At 41.5% G+C, this 19,494-nt stretch overlaps 1 protein-coding gene across 1 annotated transcript in view; it reads right to left on the bottom strand.

Moving 5' to 3' along the window:
- The window catches only part of CRHR2 (corticotropin releasing hormone receptor 2), a 138,069-nt gene that overhangs the window by 106,188 nt on the left and 12,387 nt on the right, over positions 1-19,494 (bottom strand). The gene's annotated exons all lie outside the window — the stretch shown is intronic.

Below are 19,494 nucleotides of genomic sequence, written 5' to 3'. Positions count from 1 at the left end.
CTCAGTCTATAGCTGGTTACACTGGCAATGGGTTTTTATAAAAGCCAAGGATCAATCCCCAAGGAATTAATGTGAAACAGCTGAAGACTGAAAGAAGGGCTATCATTAAAATAGATGCATTTTAGCACAGATGTAATACAAGTAACTGTCATTAAGTGAAATAAAATAACTGAAATTGTGGTAACTGTCTTAATAACAGGTGCAGAAAAAAATAATCCTGGGAAGTGTGACATTTCTGATCTATGTGACAGCACAACTGTGTTTCTTTTCTCATGATGTGTTAATTTGTTTTGTATTTGGTAAACTGCACGCCTCAACCCTATGAATATTAAAGAAAGGTTAGGGGAAAACATGGAACATTCTGATTAAATATTTTGTCATTCACGTGCTTTCAGACTCCATTACAAATAGCGTATAACTTGTCATATTGCTTCTCCCACGGACTCACTGAGTCTCTTCATTTACCTTTCAGAACCCCCTACCTCAAACCAGAAGAGCCATTCCTGATGTTGCTAACTGGGAATTATCAGAAACAGATGTCAAACTGCATGGACTGCTATCTGGAAAAGAATTTTTTTCAGCAGCTTTCTTCCAGTTAACAAAATTGCCAGAACCATCATTTACATTAATATCACACGCAGCAACCACGTGGTCATCCCAGCTTTGCCTTTGGGGGCTATTTAATGAAGAAATAATTATTATTTTATTTTTTCTGTGCAAAGAGATTTTTTTTCTGCAGCTATTGCAATCTCAGGACTAAGAATCACCTCAGTGAGGACCGAGCTCTCTTCATTTTCATTTCCTGTACAAAGTTATTAAATACAAAACCTATTAGTTTATCCCTGAAGTATTTTCCCCTTTATGCAAACAAGCCCTCCTAGACAGGAATGATGAATGAGGAAATACATACCACTACACTCAGGGACAGAGCATTGGTCCAGTGCTATGGAATTCTTCTGGATCAAAGGCACCAATGTAAGCAGGAAATAAGTCACCCCTCACAAAAGTGGAAGTTACTACCTTTTAAATATGTAGCACATATTTCTCTCCCTAGTTCCTAGCCTTGTTTGGCTCACTGCCGTAGCAATGTTGGTGTCTTTTTCTTGGCCACTGGAGGGCTCTCCTAATTCTCCATGACTGCAAAAACCACATTCGACTGAAGTTTAATAACATTAAAAAGGAAAACCTGTTTATAGCTACCTGGATATAAAAGCACAAAACAAAAACAGGACAGCTCATCAGCTCATACACAGATCTGCACGCGGGCAGAGCGCGCTTTACTTCCCCATCTTCAGCAGCAAAAATGTCACTACAGTAAGAGAGATGAATTCTGCTGGGCAGAAAATTTCATTTTACACACCAGATTATCACCCACAGGAGTGATGATGGGTTTGAGACGGACAGCAGTCCCCGTCCTCATCAGCCAGCCCTTCCCACGCCACATCTTTTCGCTCTGAAATCACCGCACAAATCAGTTCATTTTTCAACCAAGGCTGCTTTCAGACCTTTGCCATCTGATTTCCAATATATTTCCCCACCTTGAGAGCCATCGCCCCGGCTGATCCAATTTGTCTCCTGATGGAAACGATGATGGATCCTTCATCTTATCCTGTTTGCATTAACGCTCATCCCATGGAAAGAGGTCGTGACAGGCTTTCATTCCCCTGCAAGGAGAGGCGTGCTATATCCACACAGCTGTGAGAACCCGCAGACTATTGCCAACTGAGAATTTCTAACAAGGCGTTGAATTTTTTTTTTTTCCTTTCCTTTTTTATTTTTTCTTTTTAAATCAAAAGGACCGAGTTAGTTAAAGCTAAATGGTCTCACGGAAACAGAACAATTTGTTCAATCTTTTGTTAAGAAAGTGTTTCCGATGCCAAAATAACAGACAGGCAGCTTTGTCCATCCCAGAATAATGACTGGGGATGGACACTGCCTTGAGATGAGGGAAAACCAGCTGTATAGCCCTGCTTCACTCGGTTTTACCCCACACCTTTCTAACTCACGGCTCATCCAAACTCTTACGTATACTCAGGGTTCAAATCCCTCTTCTCTTTTCCATTCCCAACTAAAAGGAAACCCCATTTACACGCAGAGAGCACAGCAGCTTTCACAGGCCCCATGGGAAGCTGTGCACTTCCAGAAAGACACCTTATATGTGTATGTATATATAAATCTATAATGTAGCTATATATTTGTGGCTATATAAATATATACATATAAAACCTCTGCGTTGAGTTTCCTACCTGCAGGACTGCTTGTGGTCCCTTCTGCTATTCACCCAAATACTCTGCACGCAGCATGGGTAAAAAAGACCAGGATCAGAGGGAGTGGGTTCTGCTGCATGTCCTGAAAGGTCCAGAACCTTTCATCTACCTCCTACGCATCAGTGGAAGAATGTGGATTTTGCCATTATTCTGGCATTGCTTCTCTGAGTTGCTTTGGATGTACTCAGCTGGGAGATAAAAGCCACTCAGCCTAACACGTGTGGTAGAAAACATTTTATTTTCATTCACTCAGAAAAGATGGCTTTGAATAAACAGTTCTGACTGTGACCATTTTATCAAGATACTCTCACACAGACAGGAAAACTACCCACAGTATGAGAAAATTGATATTCTTGGCCTCTGTGACTCTGCTTCTGTCTTTGAACACAAGACCAGCTAAAGTTGGGATAGAGTTTGCCCAGTGACAGATCATGCAGGCATGAGAACAAAGATGTAATGTCTGGAATGGGAGTTTGCATCGACTTCATAGGCTTTTCTGAAATCTGCAGTTTCCTGAACAAAGAGGTTGATGAACTTATCCTAAATGCCATTATGAAATCAGGGATGTAATACTGTTAATAATTTCTCTGTGCTTGGACCTGCAGAGAATCCTGTGCAAACACAGGCTACGAGCTCTGGGTGAGAACACCCCTGCCGAGTACAGGCCACTAAGGTTAAAATTCCAGTCCCCAGTGAAATCAACAGGAGAGCATTCCTCCACCAGAAAGCCAGGGTGCCATCTGAAATAAATGCTTATGTGATGGAGATGGAAGAGCAGCCTACTGCACGTAAAGATCTAATAACCTCCTTACCTAAAACTTCTGGGAAAAAGAAGCAATTTGCACTTTTTAGAAGAAAACACCGCTCCTCTCCAGAAGATTTGTACGAGGCTGTACGTGTTATGTTCTGTAAAAAGCTTTGCTGGAGGCAAAATCTGCAGAAAATATAAGGGACCAAGTCCATAAAAAGGATTGACTGATGGATGCTGCTCACACCAGTTCTCCTCTGAGCTACAGACGATGCCATTGTTTCAGTTTAAAAGTCTGTGGAGTAGCTGGCAGGGGCTGAGAAATCTCCAGGCTCCCTCAAAGCAGAGAGGGATCAGTCAGGGGACTCTGCTGAATGATTTCTGTCACCATAAAGGAAATACTTAAATTGGGTCAGACGAATTGTCTTCTAGAAGTCTCTCTTACCATTAACTATAAAGGCTGACCTGCTCCCTGGGACACGTCTGCACTATAAATGTTTAAAGCTGGGGATAGGAATGCAACCTGTAGGGAGAATAAAAGAAAAAGAAAGCTTCGGATGTATTTCCCACAAAAAGCACTCAAAAATAGCCAGCCGCTGCAAAATGCTGGGTTTGGGATTTTCTGCTGACTCGATTCTATTTGTGTGGAAAGCACATTTCCATACCTTTCATCTGTCGGTACAGCCCATCAGTTTGGGGCTCGTGCAATTTTAAGAGCACTGGGGAAGGGCTGCAAACCTCATTTAAGCTTGTGCTTCCCAGTTTATATACAAAGAGAATGAAGGAGGCAAGCAGGCTACCATAAACTCTCATTGTCTGAGGAATAAAAAACATTTCTCTTCTGAACATGGTTCTATCTACCCAGTGTTGATCAGATTTAGCTTCTAGATACTATCGTAATTTGAAAACGAATAATAACAGTAGCACCGTGATTTATAACTTCCATTCTCAGATTAGTGGCCCCAGAAAATGAGAGCTCACCGGTTTCCTGTAAGCTTCCACTGATGGAGCAAAACAGCACAAATGCAGGAGAAGGACTACTGGGGAAAGGGGATGCACTGCTACGAGCTTTTTAGAAGGGATAAGCGAGGTAGGAGAGGTGGGCGAGTTGCCCTGTTAAGCAGATAGACTGCAAAGAGCTGCCCCTGAGGAACAGTCATGATAGATTGTGAGCTTGTGGCAAAGACGGGCAAAGGAGAACGTACCCCCTCCGATAAATGGAAAGGAGAGCTGGCCTCCTCAGACACGGAGAAGGCTGAGGTACTGATTGAGTTCTTTGTCTCGGCCTTCATGGCTGCTCAGGCTCCTCTTGTGCCCCTGAACTTCTAAGAGGGGTTCCCAGAGAGGCTGTGGACGTCTCATCTCTGGAGGCATTCGAGGCCAGGTTGGATGGGATCCTAGGCAGCCTGATCTAGTGGCTGGCAACCCTGCCCATGGCAGAGGGCTTGGAACTGGGTGATTTTTAAGGTCCCTTCCAACCTAAGCCATTCTATGACTCTATGACTATTAGCCTAGAAAGCAGTAGAATCTATGTATACAGAGTGTATATGGATTTGCAAAGAACAAGGAATAGAAAATAAGGATTTCCAAGCCACCTGCAGCAACATAACCCGATGTTCCCAGTTTCATAATGATTCACAATTGCCCATTTCTCTACTGATAAAAAAAGGGATTTTGTAATGTTTTTAGAGAAGCTTATCTGCACTTTAACAACCGTTACAATTCTCAGAAGCCAGAAGTATGAACAGCACTGCCCTTGAGACCTCAAGAGAAAACGAATGTTTCTGAACTACATAATCTACACTACAGAGTTCTGACGATAAAAAATGGTCTCTTTTCAGGATGAAAGTACATTTCTTCATCATGAATCACTGAAAATGATCTTCAGTGGTACACAAACTATGGGAGCAGGACAGAAGCCCACAGCAGTGGAGAAAAGATGTTGTATCGTTTTTAGAACCGCTTTTGCCGCTTTCCCCAATTAGTCCCCACAGTTCTTCAGAACAGCATTTTCCTTGGATAATTACTATCCAGTTTCTGTAAGAGACACAGAAGTGCATGGCCCAAAGGTTAAAGAAAGAAAATTTTGATGATGCCTTAATAGCAAAGGACTGATTGTACAAACAAGTGGGCTAGAATTCATCTCACCTCATTTCCGCATTGGAGGGGGAGTTTTATCCTACATACCTCGCAGTGCAGAAATGTCTGAATTTACTCAGACAAGTCCCACTCATTTTCTGACTAGGCATACATTAAAGACACTGCTTTGAAAGAGGTTTGCTTCATTTCTGGATCTAACGTAATTCTTTTAATAAATGGATTTTCTGAAATTTTCAAAGCGAGGGTGTTCGTTATTTAACTTGTCAAAAGCAAACATTTAGCTTTATATAAACCTAGATGTTTTTCCCCCTGCGGCGGTCATTGTTGAAAATTAAACACATTTCTAAGGTCAGTCAATATCTGCCTGATTTGGAGATAAAACTGAAGGAAAGCATTCACCCTGTTCTCAGTGCTACTGGGAGTCAGCAGACTCCATCTCTGGGCTGTGTCCAGAATGGAACTGGTGAGCTCTACCACCTACCAACAACCAATGGATGCCAAGCCCATCAAATTATTATTGGTCCCATCATAGTTTGTTCTTCATCCATTTTATACTCTCATTGGACTCAGTTGTCAACAGGTGAGTCAATGACTGCAAAAAGAGAGGTGGTCAATCACGACAAGGTTAGCACAGTTGAGAAGCTTCCACCTCTCCTGAGAACCGACAGTAGACCATCAGCTTGAATGAAAAGCAAGTTCTCTTTGTCTAAATCAGTTTCAGCGTGTAAGAGGAGAGGGGAAATGCCTTGTTTAAAAGCTAGCTGTAACAGCAAACACTTCTCTGACTGTATCCTGAATAAAAATCCTGCTGCTTTTCTTCCAGGCCGATGTTTTGGTGTGTTTTGTTCGTTAAGGAAAAAAAAAAGCCAATTAAGTAAGGTCTGTTCTGTTTTTCATACACTTGAAAGATGTTTCCAAAATCTTTTCAATGTCATAGAAAGAAAAAATCTTCCTAAAGTTAAATTTGTTTTATTATCACTTAGACATCTAGCAGCAATCAGAAGCATTAACAGAGTGGATGTTTTTTCTTAGTTTTGCTTTAGCATATGGGGAATTTTATGCTATCACTGCCTTAAGAATTTACGTTGGAAATTCTTAAACAGATAACACTGACAGTAATTGTGTTATGTTGCATACGTGATCCTTGTGGGATCATATGATTCAATGATTTAGTCTTTGGAAACCCCTTGGTACATTGCAGGAACTGAAAGAAACGCCACTGAATGCTCACAGTGCTGGCACTTGCTTTATTTTGCTTTTCTGCAACTGTGTCTTATTATTTTTAATCTAGGTCACATTTAAAAATTGATTTGTTAATAAGATCGTGTTTAAGTGCGTCTTGATACTTTTTAAGAGTATCTGTTTTTAAATACTCTGCCATCAAATCAATTACTGAAAATATTGCTTCTTTAGATCTTCTAAATATTTCAGATTGAAACTGTGACCTTAGCATAGCATCCAGTGAGAAGAAATAGAAGTTTTCATTAAAAACACTTAGAAAATCTTGGTTGAGGTATCCCAAGACAATTTCTTCTCCCTTAAGTCTTAAACCAGCGACCTTGTGCAGAAATGCCAGCAGAGGAAAACCTTAACATCTCCCAGATACCAACACCAGCAAAGCCCAGCTCTAGATCCTTCTCTGTCTCATCTCCAAAGGCCCCATCTTTCTACCAGTTTGGCAGGCTTAGGAGGATGAATGGTGGGGAATTCTAGACCATTGCAACGAGGGAGATGTAGAGGAGGGTCTGTGTGTCCTAAGGAGATGGAGTGAGAGAGGCACGTCCTGTATCAGCTGTCTGTGAACGAGCAGGAAAAAAGAGTGGGGAAGAAACTGGACAAGAGGGGAGAGATGCTATCTTCCCTCTCCCAAGACTTCTCATTCCCTTCCTAGGCAGTGAAATTCAGAAATTAGTACTGACCCTTTACCCTCTGGGCTCTCTATCAGGAACCAGCTCAGTGAGACCTTTTCATTTGCAAGGAACAGCAAATTAATTTCCTCATGGGCAACCACATAATCTAGAGCCATGAAGTATGGCTAAGCAACACGTGGCAGCTGCAGAGTTGTGAGGTTAGGGACTGCTCTCTGCAAGGACATACTGTCTCCCAACTACTCTTGATTTCAAAAAATAAACTAAGAGGAAAGCAATGGGAAGAAAGAAGCGAAATGACACATTCAAAATTATCCAGCAAAATAGTGCAACCAAGGGTGGAAAAACATTGCTTCCCCATACAAAGTCTTTGGTAGCGTGGCATCGTCTCCTCCACCCAGTTAACTCAGATGGGGAGGGCAAAGGGTGGAAATTACAAAGCAGAAATGTTATTTGTAAGATGCAAGGTAATCATGGGAAAAGGCCAAGTTTTAAACGGAACGCCTTTTCCATCACACACACAAAATAGATAGCTTTACAATGAGGAGACTTCTCACTTGCTTATTCGTTGCATTAGCCACTAATGGCTGCTTTACCAAAGCTAAAGGCAAATTGCAAATAACAACTTCTAGCAATAAATGTTTTAATTTGAGCCTTGAAAATAATAAAGGGCAACCTGGTTGTACAACAAACCATAGAATGGTTTGGGTTGGAAGGGACCTTTAAGATCACCTTGTTCCAACCCCCTGCTGTAGGCAGGGACACCTCCCTCTAGACCAGGTTGTTCACAGCCCCATCCAGCCTGGCCTTGAATGCTGTCAGGGAGGGGGAATCCACAACCTCACTGGGCAACCTGTTCAGTGTCTCATCACCTCACAGTAAAGAATTTCTTCCTAACATCTAGTCTAAATCTACCCTCTTCCACTTTAAAACCATTTCCCCTCGTCCAGTCGCTGCCCGCCCTTATAAAAAGCTCCTCCCAACAAAAGTTCCTCCTCCTCCTCTTTCCCCAAAATCCTTACTTCCATTCCCTGGAACTTCACACCTGCCACAGAAATCCAAATTTAATCCCATATTTTCCCACATCAGTTTCATCCTTGTGGCTCCAAGACTTTTGAAGAAGAAAAATAACAAAAATAAAAGCAAGAGCAGTTGCATCAGTCAATTAGAAAGCTGTCATTGTGTTTCATGTGGGCTTGCAAGGCTATTGTGGACTATTTAAAATTTCTGTGATGTCAAAATGGCAGCTGCTTCCTTTTAATCGCTGTCTTTTTAGTACCAACCAAATACCAGAGGAGGGCTGCTGTACCAGAACGTTTCCAGTTCTAACATTCCTCCAACGATTGGCTTTGAAGTCCTGGCAAATCCTTCAACTTTTCACCATATCTTATTAGAACAAAGTATTTCTATGTGTTGCAACACTGAAAACAAGAAGTAACTGGAAATGCTGAAGGTAAGCTAAGATACCCAGAAACAGTCAGACCTCCTGAAACCCCATCAAGAGTTCAAAAGTGCTCCAAAATCTGCAGTGCAGACCGAAACTCAAGTATGCTTTGCTTGTTTCATCTGTAGTCTGTAGAACTGCAGAAAAGAGAAGTAATAAATAGCATATAATGCTGCACACTTCTTTTTTCAACTGTGTTTTCTCAAATAAAATGGACGGATTTCTTTCATTTTCTTATGGACGTTGATGAAATTCTAGTGATTATAAGACAAAAGTAGAAGGCATAATCATTTCTGCTGCGTATGTGCGCACTGATGCCCCTGAGCATTCTGCCTTCCTGCTGGAAATATTCATATAACTCTCCAAGTTAAGGAAACAGAAGCCAAAAGTTTGACAACATACACAGCTGTTCTCATTCTAATTGTCATTTTATGAAAAAAAATCATTGCTTATCCTATAAAGCACATATACCGAGCTGCTTTCTGTATCACTTATCTTAGAGATTTGTGTCCTTAATAGTAAAGCAAGATATTTTATAGCAGCCCGAAAAACCTACATCTTTTCTGCTAATACAAGTTTTACATTTGGTTCTGAGACTGCTTCCTAAGAAATTAAGTACAAAAAGAAGGGCAATCAATCAAAACAGCATGGGAGAACACTGGCCTCACTTCTGAGCAAATAAGGCTGCCTCTCCCAAGAAAAAATAATATGCACCGTATATGGTGTATGATCTGCACTGTGGCACTTATAATAGCATTTCCACCCTCTCGAATGCAAAGATATATATATAAGCATCTCGCATAGATTATTGACTTCATACATTCATGAAGAAAATGATGATTGATGCAAAGCTCTAAAGCGTTAACTCAAACAAGAGAGGAGAACGTATTTTTTCTGGTGGTGTTACAGAAAAAAATCCCCCATCGTGCTCCAAAAGCCTGGCTTCCAAAGCCTGCCAAGTTCACCCGGTGGCTACTGGAGGAAGGGCAATTTCAGCATAAAGACATCTATCGTTCTTCAAACGACCGCAGGTATATGTAGATATTATACATACACATGTGTAAAAACAAAACAAGTTGGTGGAATGAGACGGCATCCATCTCTGCCGGGAACCTTGGTTTTAGCTTGCTAATTCACATTTCAAAGACTCGAGGCTCACTGGAGCGTGTCTGCACGTGGAGGATTAACCTGAAGATTTCATACCCGCGTTCAGAGCGATGAACTCACAAGAAGTCTCCTTGAGCACATTAACAATGAAACTGCAAATATATCTCCCTTCCAGTTATTAACTGTTTCCCCTTTATTTACATAGAAGGCAGAAAGTAATAGTCTTCCACACGCTGCTAAATTACCTCAGGGATGCTTTCAAAGAAAGAAGGTTCTTAGGAGTATGATTAATTTCCTGTAACTCAAGATATTGCAAAGCAGACACAAGCAGCTGAGTGGGCCCTAGGCTGTCCCTATAACCAATGAAAAAGCCAGGCTTGTTTAAAAAGACCAGCACAGCCCAACTGGTCCTGACTGAAGGTCCAGCTGCTGCAGCATCCCTAAGACCCCCCCAGTCTGCAACAGCAGCCCTAAGGGGATGCTCAGGGATGAACAGCAGATGCATAAGCAATCTCCCAGCAATCATCATCAACTCGGGGGTTTTTCAGAAGAAGACGAGGTTTCTCTGGTACAGTAAACCTCTGTGCATTGCACAGTGTTAGCTAGGAAGATATCGGCTTCGGAATGCTTGGCCTCATGTACAAGGGACGTCTGCACATGATAGTTTAAAGAGAGAGCCTTGCAATGAAAACATTCCCCACGCTGCTCATGACAGGGTTTTAGGAAGGACAAACAAATCCATAGATAGGCTAGCAACTTCATCACAACACTATTTAGAGGGACGGAATCCAATTCCTGCAGCACATTAACGGAGATGAGATACCACGCAGCACTTACACCTTTGGGAATCTGTTTCTCATTTGCTTCCTCTGTTAGCCATGGCTACATGCACTTGAAGTATGTGAATCCACAAACGATTTTTGTCTAACATTTATGCACCAGAGTAATATTGCTCAGCGGGGTGCATCTCTAGTGACTGAGTCTTCTCGCATGAGTACAGACATACGCAGGGCAAAGTGGTTGAACAGTTCAGGTCTTAGAGGCTTACATCAACTGTGTTAACATTTTCCATTATCTTTTTCTTATGGAACCAGCTTGCATACTTTGACAGTTTCATGAGTAAGATGAATGCCTGGAGGAAAAAAAAACAAAAACTTGCAGAGTTTTTTATTTTGTAATGGAATACGAAAACTGAACGATATAGAGCTGGAGCTTCACAGGTCAGCTTTGCATTCTGACTAGCTTTAGTGCTTAGCTATTTTTTCATATGTGGAACAATACAATAAGATGTCCTCATCTCAGGGTTGGAGGCCAAGGCAAATCAGTTCCATGCACAACAGATTTTATTCAGAAAAAGCCAAACAAGTTGATGCAGTAGAGAGCTAAACAAGGAAGGATGAGCTGTCAGCTGCACCTTTACACCAAGTGATTAATGCAAGCTGAATCTCTAATCCATCTTCTGTATTCACTTTCTAGTCCACAGTAGGCTATGAAAGCATTAGTAAGTATGAAGCATCCTACCACTTTCTCTTCCTTAGACCCACCACTGTATTCTCAAACAGCATTTCTGAGCACATCTTGCGATGTACTGATGGCAGACAATAGAAGGTGTCCCTTTTTTTTTTTAGCTTTTGCTAGATACCGCTGAAGTGAGGCAGTGCCAGCAGGTCTGGGTTCATACACATGGGCCTAAGCCCCACAGAAATTACAATGATACCTTCACAGAGAAATGGATAGGGCTCTGTCTCACCTCAATCTGTCTATATGGTGACAGTGGCTCTGACTGTGCCTCAGAAACACTTCTTCACAAGCACTATGGAAACACCAATTTTACCACAAGCAGGGAGCAAAAGGCAAGACAACCACTGGATGCCAACAAGAACGCATTTAGAAGCCCATTCCTAAACTACAGGGCCAATCCAGTCTTTGGGCCACAAGGTCTTGATCGTTCTATAGAAATCAGAAGCAAAAAAAAAAAAATCATTTCCTATTCTAGACCATCTCTACCATTTCCCAATAATCATTATCCTGCTACACTTCATGTTTTAGAAATCCCTTGAACCACCCATCTTCCCAAATAGTGCAGCTTGTAGTATCACTGTTGCTACGTGGCTTTGCTCTGTGGAATGGCCACAGCACTGTTTCCCTGCCTGGAGGGCTCATCAATTCACAAACCTTTCAGAAATGAGAACTGAAAGGACAGGAGGTGTTTTCATTTAAGACCAGATTCGATGTGAACAGAGAAAGCAAGGCGTCTGTTCAGTAGATCTCAACAAAATGAGAAGCTCTGCAAAGTGTATTTTTATCTGCCAAATGTAAGAAAATATCTAATTTAGAAACCACACTCGGCAAACGGTAGTTATTGTATCAAATGGGTAAATGTGAAGATTTCAGTCTGTTTGATGAAGCATGGCGTTGTAGCAGTCGCTACCAAGAATTTGCTCAGAACGTGTCGCACAGCAGTGACAGATCCAGGCTGCAGTGATATAGTGAAATAAAAAGTAATAAACCTCAGCGGCATGTCCCCACTGTGACACGTTTCTGTTTCTGGGCTATGCCTGCCTTATTTGCATTTTGCCCTGTTCCTCTTCCATTTCCTCCTCCTTCACAGCCTCTCAGGCTGGCAGCATGGAACCAGCACGCCAATGCCATCAGATTGATCCATGTAGAAGCTTCTGCTCCTTAACGGGGCCGTGGGATCTGCCCTGACTTCATGCCATCAGCAACCCTGTTCCACAGTCAGACCCACATACCCAACACCTCTGTCACTCCACACAAATGTGCTACAGACGTTTTTCAGCCAATTCCGTGCTGACGCCGTATAGAGATGTTGCTGATGAAAGTGTTTGGAGGGTTGCTGCCTTCCTGGATAATGCAAAGTTCAAGGAAAGCGATTGCTGACGTTAAGGCTGTCGAGTTCCTTCTAAACCACTTCTAGTGTAGCTGGTCCCTCGTCTAAGTCAAGGCTATTTCACTGAGTAGTGCCCTGAAGTTCTGCAGAAGTGCCCATATATGGGGCGAAGGCACTGGAGCAAGTCCTTACTAAAACACATTTCCACATTCAGAATCAAAGCAAAAGTCAGACCATGAACTATAGCTACTCTTTTTAAAAGCACAAGAACAAAGGAAAAACAAAACCCCAGTCTCTCTGCGCTGCTGTCACCGCTGTGATGGCTGAGAGCTTCACAGCCTCGTTTCTGCAGCTCAAGAGGGTTTTTTTTTGCAGTGAATTTTGGAAGAACTGGTCAATCTTTGGATACCTAGGGCAAGCGTGGGAAACTTCACTCACATATGCTTTCGTATCTCATCCATAAAAACTTTGCCAAAAACAAGACTTCTTTTATTTTTATTATTTTTTTACAGCAAATAATCCTTGCTGGTGGGACACAGAACTTGCTGGGATGTGTTTGCACGGTTCCTTAACACATGAGAGTTTCTACATCACCTCAGCCTTGAACTGCTCCAGACTTGAGAAATGCAACATTTTAAATTATAAGGACCAGTGGCAATCGAATGAATAGTGCAATACTGTACACTGCACTCAGCTTTATTTTGGGAAGCCCAAACAAGCAGTGCTAGACTAAATGCCCGGTATGTCATTTGTGGCAGTGAGAAAGTAAACCACCATCATCGCCGCTATTTAAATAGTGCCATTGCAACATCTGAAAATAGGAAGTGCTAGGAAGATTGCTCATGTCCTCAGTTCAAGGTTTGATCGTGCAAATGCTGTTGCTCAGGGTTAACTTTATGCCTGTGAGCAGTAACTGAGCTGTGTGGATGTGATGAAAGCACATTCCTGAGTGCCCGATGGGCAGCGAACTGCAGGAGCAGACCACGCTTCAGCCAGCAGGCTGAAGAACCAAGAGCACAAGGCAGGCTTTAAAATAAAGAGCTCATCCGAGCATCATCATAAATGGAAGGGCTCACTAATGTAACCTGCTGGGAAAATCAGAAGTGAAACTGTGAGAATTGCTGCCATGCCATTACTGGGAAGGGATATTTAGAGATGTAATCAGGCCAAACTTTCTGTTTCCAAGAAACAGAGTGGGGCAGTGCACAGAAATAAATAACCCCTAGAGCAATGAGTGTCTCACCTACGCCATTTTGGACAGAAAGCCAGTTATAGACTATGTTTGTCTGTCACAAAACTTTCATTTACTAAAAGAATGATCGATTGAAACCGACTTCTAAAAATAACAATAGTCAGCCAAGCAAAATCTGCAGCATATGTGCATTCGTGACAGTTTTCTTTGGTAGCCGTCATCTTGTTAGAGGATATTGCATATGTGCTTCGAGCTACAAACGTAGATTTAACTCCCATTCTGCAGGGTACATGATATCTGTCAGATCTCTATGAAACTCCCGTGTGGAAATGCCTACATGAGTCTGCCTAGATGGAGTGGAACCTCTAGTTCAACTCATCCAGTTCACCTAGTACAGTAAGAGTCAAAGGAGATCTAAGGAAGGACTCAGATGACACCTAGTGCCCCCAGATCCCTGAGACATCCCTCCAGCCAGCATCAGCTGTTCGAGAGGACACAAGTTTCTTGTAGGTTCTGTGTCATATCTGTCAGCCCTGCAGGTCTTAGGTGCTCTAAAACATCTGAAAGGGCACCAGGACACTAAATCCAATCCCACTGACAACAATGGGAGGTCAGACACTTAATTTACATGTAAACATGAATGTTCAGATGGCAAATCTGTGAGCTGAGCCCCATCCCATGAGTCCATGATAGCCCTGATGAGAGCATGCTGGCTCCTAACCACGTGCACTTTGAGTTTTTACCATTTGCTCCCAGGTTCACTATCCTTCCAGCAGGCTTCATGCCCTAAGAGAAGGCCTGTGTTGCTCCTAGGCTGCAAAGGAACACAGCACAAAGAATCTGGATGACAAAATCTTCCAGCCACAGATGACAGAACTCTTTCCAGTTACAGCAGCACAGATAAAACCTCCATAAATAAAAGCTAGAAAACTCAGGTTTTGTTCAAATAAAGCTCTGAGAAGACAGAAATGATTTAAACACGAAATTGTTTGCCAAGTCTGCAAAGCCCATTTTCTCACAAATAGTTACAAAAATTTGTTTATAGATGTTTGCACTTGTGACAAGTGCACAGAAGCAGATCTGTCTAGGGACACAATCAAGGAAATAAAAGCATTTTAATGAATCGTCAGCTTCAGAGTGGGAGAAACACTGTACTTAGTATCAAGTCTTCATACTTTTTCTGACCAAAAGGATGGGAAATAATTTTCTGAAAATAAACTTGACAATTTTTTTCATGTTTAAAATAAAGCTTTACCATTATGTACATGTTTTTTCTTGCACATGAATATTTCAAATGAAAGTTGAGATAAATACAGTGTCAATAACAGAGGTAACATTAAGTTACATATTTCACTGGTTCTCCAAGTAAAGCTTTCAGATTTTCATTTCAACAAGAAACCCACATTTTAGGATGCTACTGTTCCCCTGCTCATATGGTTTTGTCACCACTCTACACAATCATGCACATCCATGTACTCTCCCCAGTACTTTTCCTAACTGGAAATGGAACTAGATCGAAGATACTTAAGTGGTATTCAAAGGTCAGAAATAACCTTGAAGTATATGTGGGAAGTCTATTTTGCCACAGAGAAAGCACTTTCACTTTTGCATCTTGATTTCATTGATTTAGTTTAGAATGACAAAGATCATGCAGCACACACATATGCATCACCTGCTTTCAATATAGATTTATAAAGCTAACCTGCAAAGGTGCTTGAGTAACCATGTTCTCTCTCCCTTTCCCAAGCTGCTGTTACTGCTGTCTAACATGCTCCTGAACACATTCCCTGGAAAAGTGGCACCAACGTATACCACAGGAGTTGAGTTTATGGCTTTAGACCTCCAGACAAGAAGGTGTCATAGCAGCTCAACACTGAAAGCCAGATTAAAAAGATATCTGAAGTGTGAGAGTGACCAAAGAAGTTTGATTCATGCTTGAGAATGCTTGAGAATGCTTTGATTCATGCTTGAGAATGGCATAAAACCTCCTCACAAATGAACCCGGTGCTGGCCAATGCCTGTGCAGGAGAAATAGTGCTTACTGATGTCCCAAGTTTGATGAGATTCATTGTGGGACCACTGAGATATTCAAGAAAGAATAAGAGAAGAACACAACTTTTAGTATCTTCCCTGTTTTGCATGACTTGAAGCACTGGAGAAGCCCCAAGTGTAACTCACTGTCCCAGCAACAGGTCAAATGACAGATATCTCCAAAAGGAGTTGGGTTAGTTGATACTTGACCAGCGACACTGAGGAGTCACGTGTTGGAATCCAACACTGGATACATCCCTTCCATACTCTGAGAAGGTCCCTATACTAGAGCTTCCCCAGAGACTTAAGAATTTGACAACATCACAGTAGTATAGCACAGAGTTTGTACCTATGGAATCCTACACTGCTTAAGAGGTTTATGCCCTCTCTGTGGGACAGCAGTCTTTCACCATAGCATGAAGTGACCAGAATAAGGGTGAGGAACCATGCCTAACCTGAAGAGGATCCAGTTAAACAAGAGGAAGACATCATTTTTTTTCTTTCAGTGAATCCCAGAACTTCATGAAATGAAATGCATGACACATCAAATCTACTGTCCCCAATTTAGTGGGTTGTCTGCATAACCTTAAATACCATAAGTGCAAATTACAATCTTCAGAGAGAGTGAAGGATACGAAAGAAAACAGAGAATGTAATTCTTATATTAGCAAATACAGTGGCACTGGCCATTCACCTTCTTGTTTAGTTTTGGAAAGAAAATCCTGTTTTCAGGTGAATCCACTATTGACAAGGCCTTAAAGATTGTGTCCAAACAAGTCAATGGATCAAAAAGAGGGACAGAAAGACTTTCACAGAGATTAAAAGTGAGTAGGAACAGATGGAAGACAGGACTTGTAGTCTCTAGTGGAAATATAGAAGATGGGAAAATGTGAAAAGAAGCGCGACAAAACCCACTGAAAAAAAACCCAACATAACAAGACCCACATTACTGCGAATAGAGGAGCTGCTTCCACGGAATAAAAATTCAAGCTATAACTCAGCGTATGTATCAGACAAGATATACAGAGTTATAGTCAACTGGATATGATGGATATTACTGTAATTCTTGTCAAAGCATATGAAGAGATTACAACACCAGGAACATCTTCAGCTGAAAGAAAAATGAAAGAGCTGAAATCTTCACTGTAGAAAAAGTCTGTCATTTCAACCAGGATCTCTTTCATATGAAAGACAACTAAGAATAAAATAAAATTCCTCTTCAGGTCCACAAATACACACACAATCCCACCAAGCTCAGAAGCTGCACCCAAGCAATCATGAAGGTATTATCCAGGAATTTTTCAAGGAAACAAAACCCAAAAGAGAGAGTGAGTTATACTGCCTTTCACTGCTTCAAAAGCATTGCTTGGTTTAAATCCCTTCAGACTGAATTTACAATGTCATTCACTCAGCAATTTGTTGCACTTTGACATAAATGGAAATCTCAAAACCATTCTATCCCATCTGTTTGGGAGGGTGGGGGGGGAATTAACATATTGGACTAATTAACAGCACCTTCTGGAAAAGAAACAAGGAATACATCCAATTACAAAACTTTCGTGTTTCTGTTCTACCAGCTATAAATAAAGATTGTTCAATATGGCTCTCCTTGGATTACTTTTTTTATTGGTGGATTTATTTTCTTCTGTAAAAGACTGTACCTGCACTGTGTCAAAGAATGTGAGACAGATAAAAGACTCAGACATTGCAGACAACGGTTCCGGTCTGATTCTACACTTGTAGTGCTGGGTGGAGAACACCAGTGTTTCAATGTGATATATCCCTGCTCTTATGAGGGTTCAAAATGCAGGATGCACACAGTAACCTAATTTTGGATCTCAGTGATACAGAGTTATTCACGGAACCTTTTTATTCTTTTATCCCTTTAGTGAAAGAAAAAAAAAATTAACATTTCAAAAGCATAATATCTCTGCCTCCTTTTAGATCTTTTTTCAGGATGAAGTCATACTCTGCAATTTTGACTAGAACTTCACTGATTATAAAGAGATCTCTATACTGTAGACCTCCATTTTTAACAAGAGGACTCATAGCTGAAAAGTACAGACCTTTCTGAAGATCCTGCAATTGTCACATGAGACAAGAGGAGCATGTAGTGGCTAGAAGCACCATGTAGGTGATCCATCACATTGACTCACGCAAAGAAAAACATACACTCTTGCTCCTAGTGCGTCCCAAAGTTCACTGCCTGCTTGTGCTTGAGTCTAGGCCCAGGTCCAACCCATCTGAAAATGAAGCAGCTTAGGGTTTTGCTACTTGTGTAAGCCCATGCTCTAACAAGACTACAGGCTCACAGGATTTTGAAGCATGCTGCAGGAACAGCTACGGTCTCAAGCATCACAGGAAGGTACATTCAATAAATATACCTTATAAAGGTACGCTGGATTGTCTCTACATAACAATCAAGTCTCATTAAATCTAGAGCAGTGATTTACTCTTTTGATCAGTGATACCTTACAACAAGAGAGCAATGTAAGAGACTTCTGTGATTTCTCTCTACCCTGCTCATATTAAAATCCTATTATAATAGTTGCACTCAGCTTGAGAAGATACCTTGTATTCATAGATGCAAATAACCCAGAAAATTATTTTTTTGCCAACAATTGAGAAGTAAAATGTTCACTAACTTTTAAGACGGTCTGCTGTAAAATTTAATTTTTTGCAATAAAAGCTCTGGAAAAGACAGAACACGCTATGAATTAATTGAGAGTTTTACAGTGGTATTTACAAAAGTACTCAGAAGTCAAAGAACACATGACAGAAAGGTCCAAAATTATGGAAGCTTTCACAAAACCTCATTTATCTTTCCTTTGTTTCCAACCACAAAATGGAAGAGTTGGTCATTAAATGTTACACAAGCAAATATGCCACAAGGCAGTTGCTCACTGGAATACAATGGCACGAGTTACAGAGCTCAGGCTAGATTCATAATACAGGTCAGTGCACCCATTTATATGCAGATGAAGAGGCAGTTAAGGCAACACAACTTTCAGACTTCAGTCTGATCAGAATATTTAGATCAGTTTATCGTCCTTAAGTCAAACTCAACTGATCTGATACACTATGTGGAAAGAATTTTATCTTCCTTGAACCCCGTTTGCTTTGTCATTTCTCCAGGCTGGATGAATGATCTACATTCTACAAGACAATTTAAGCTCCTCCCTCTATGGGGATTTACTGTGGGGAAAGCGTGGTGCAAAGCAGCAAAAAACAGCAAAAAAATAATCCTTCATCTGCTCCCAGCAGAATCGCTCATTGCAGCACGCACCCTCAGTTGTCCTGCAGAGTGACTGACTGTGAGTGCACCTCTTCTCCTCCTGAAGCAAAGTCAGATCCAGTTTCACGTCTCTTACCAACTCATTTTTGTGCTGGTACATTTTAGCCAGGAATCAAACACATGAATCAGTGCTTTGCTCCGCTTTCAAAAACTGGTACAAGGAAAGCCTTAAATCCTCCTCATATCCTCATATCCGCCTCAGTCCTTCCTCCTGTCTGCACTCACCTTCTGGAGAATCTGTGATATTCCATTTTCCCTTCATCCCACTGGCCAGTGTCCCTAAGTTCCCCTGTACTATCTCAGTCTTCTATCAGAAAAGACTTATCTCCTAACCTGTAAAGATAAGAGTCAGGCTTCGGAGATTGGAGGGTGGGATCACGAAACAGAAACTGTCAAGTTAAAAGGTTAAACATGTTTTGAATTGGAGACTGATGTCTTTCACAGAAGATAATCCACTGGCCTGACTGAAACGGTCCAAGGTTCATCCCTAGCTTATATAAGCTGTCAGTCAGGTCAGAGCACCTGGCTCTTCAGTGAATGCCATACAAGGACAGGATTTGGCTACCATGGCCAGCTTTGCCTGCCCAGCCT

This window comes from Numida meleagris, chromosome 2, assembly GCF_002078875.1.
Source record: "Numida meleagris isolate 19003 breed g44 Domestic line chromosome 2, NumMel1.0, whole genome shotgun sequence".
Taxonomy (NCBI): domain Eukaryota; kingdom Metazoa; phylum Chordata; class Aves; order Galliformes; family Numididae; genus Numida; species Numida meleagris.
This window is presented reverse-complemented; position numbering and strand designations above follow the sequence as displayed.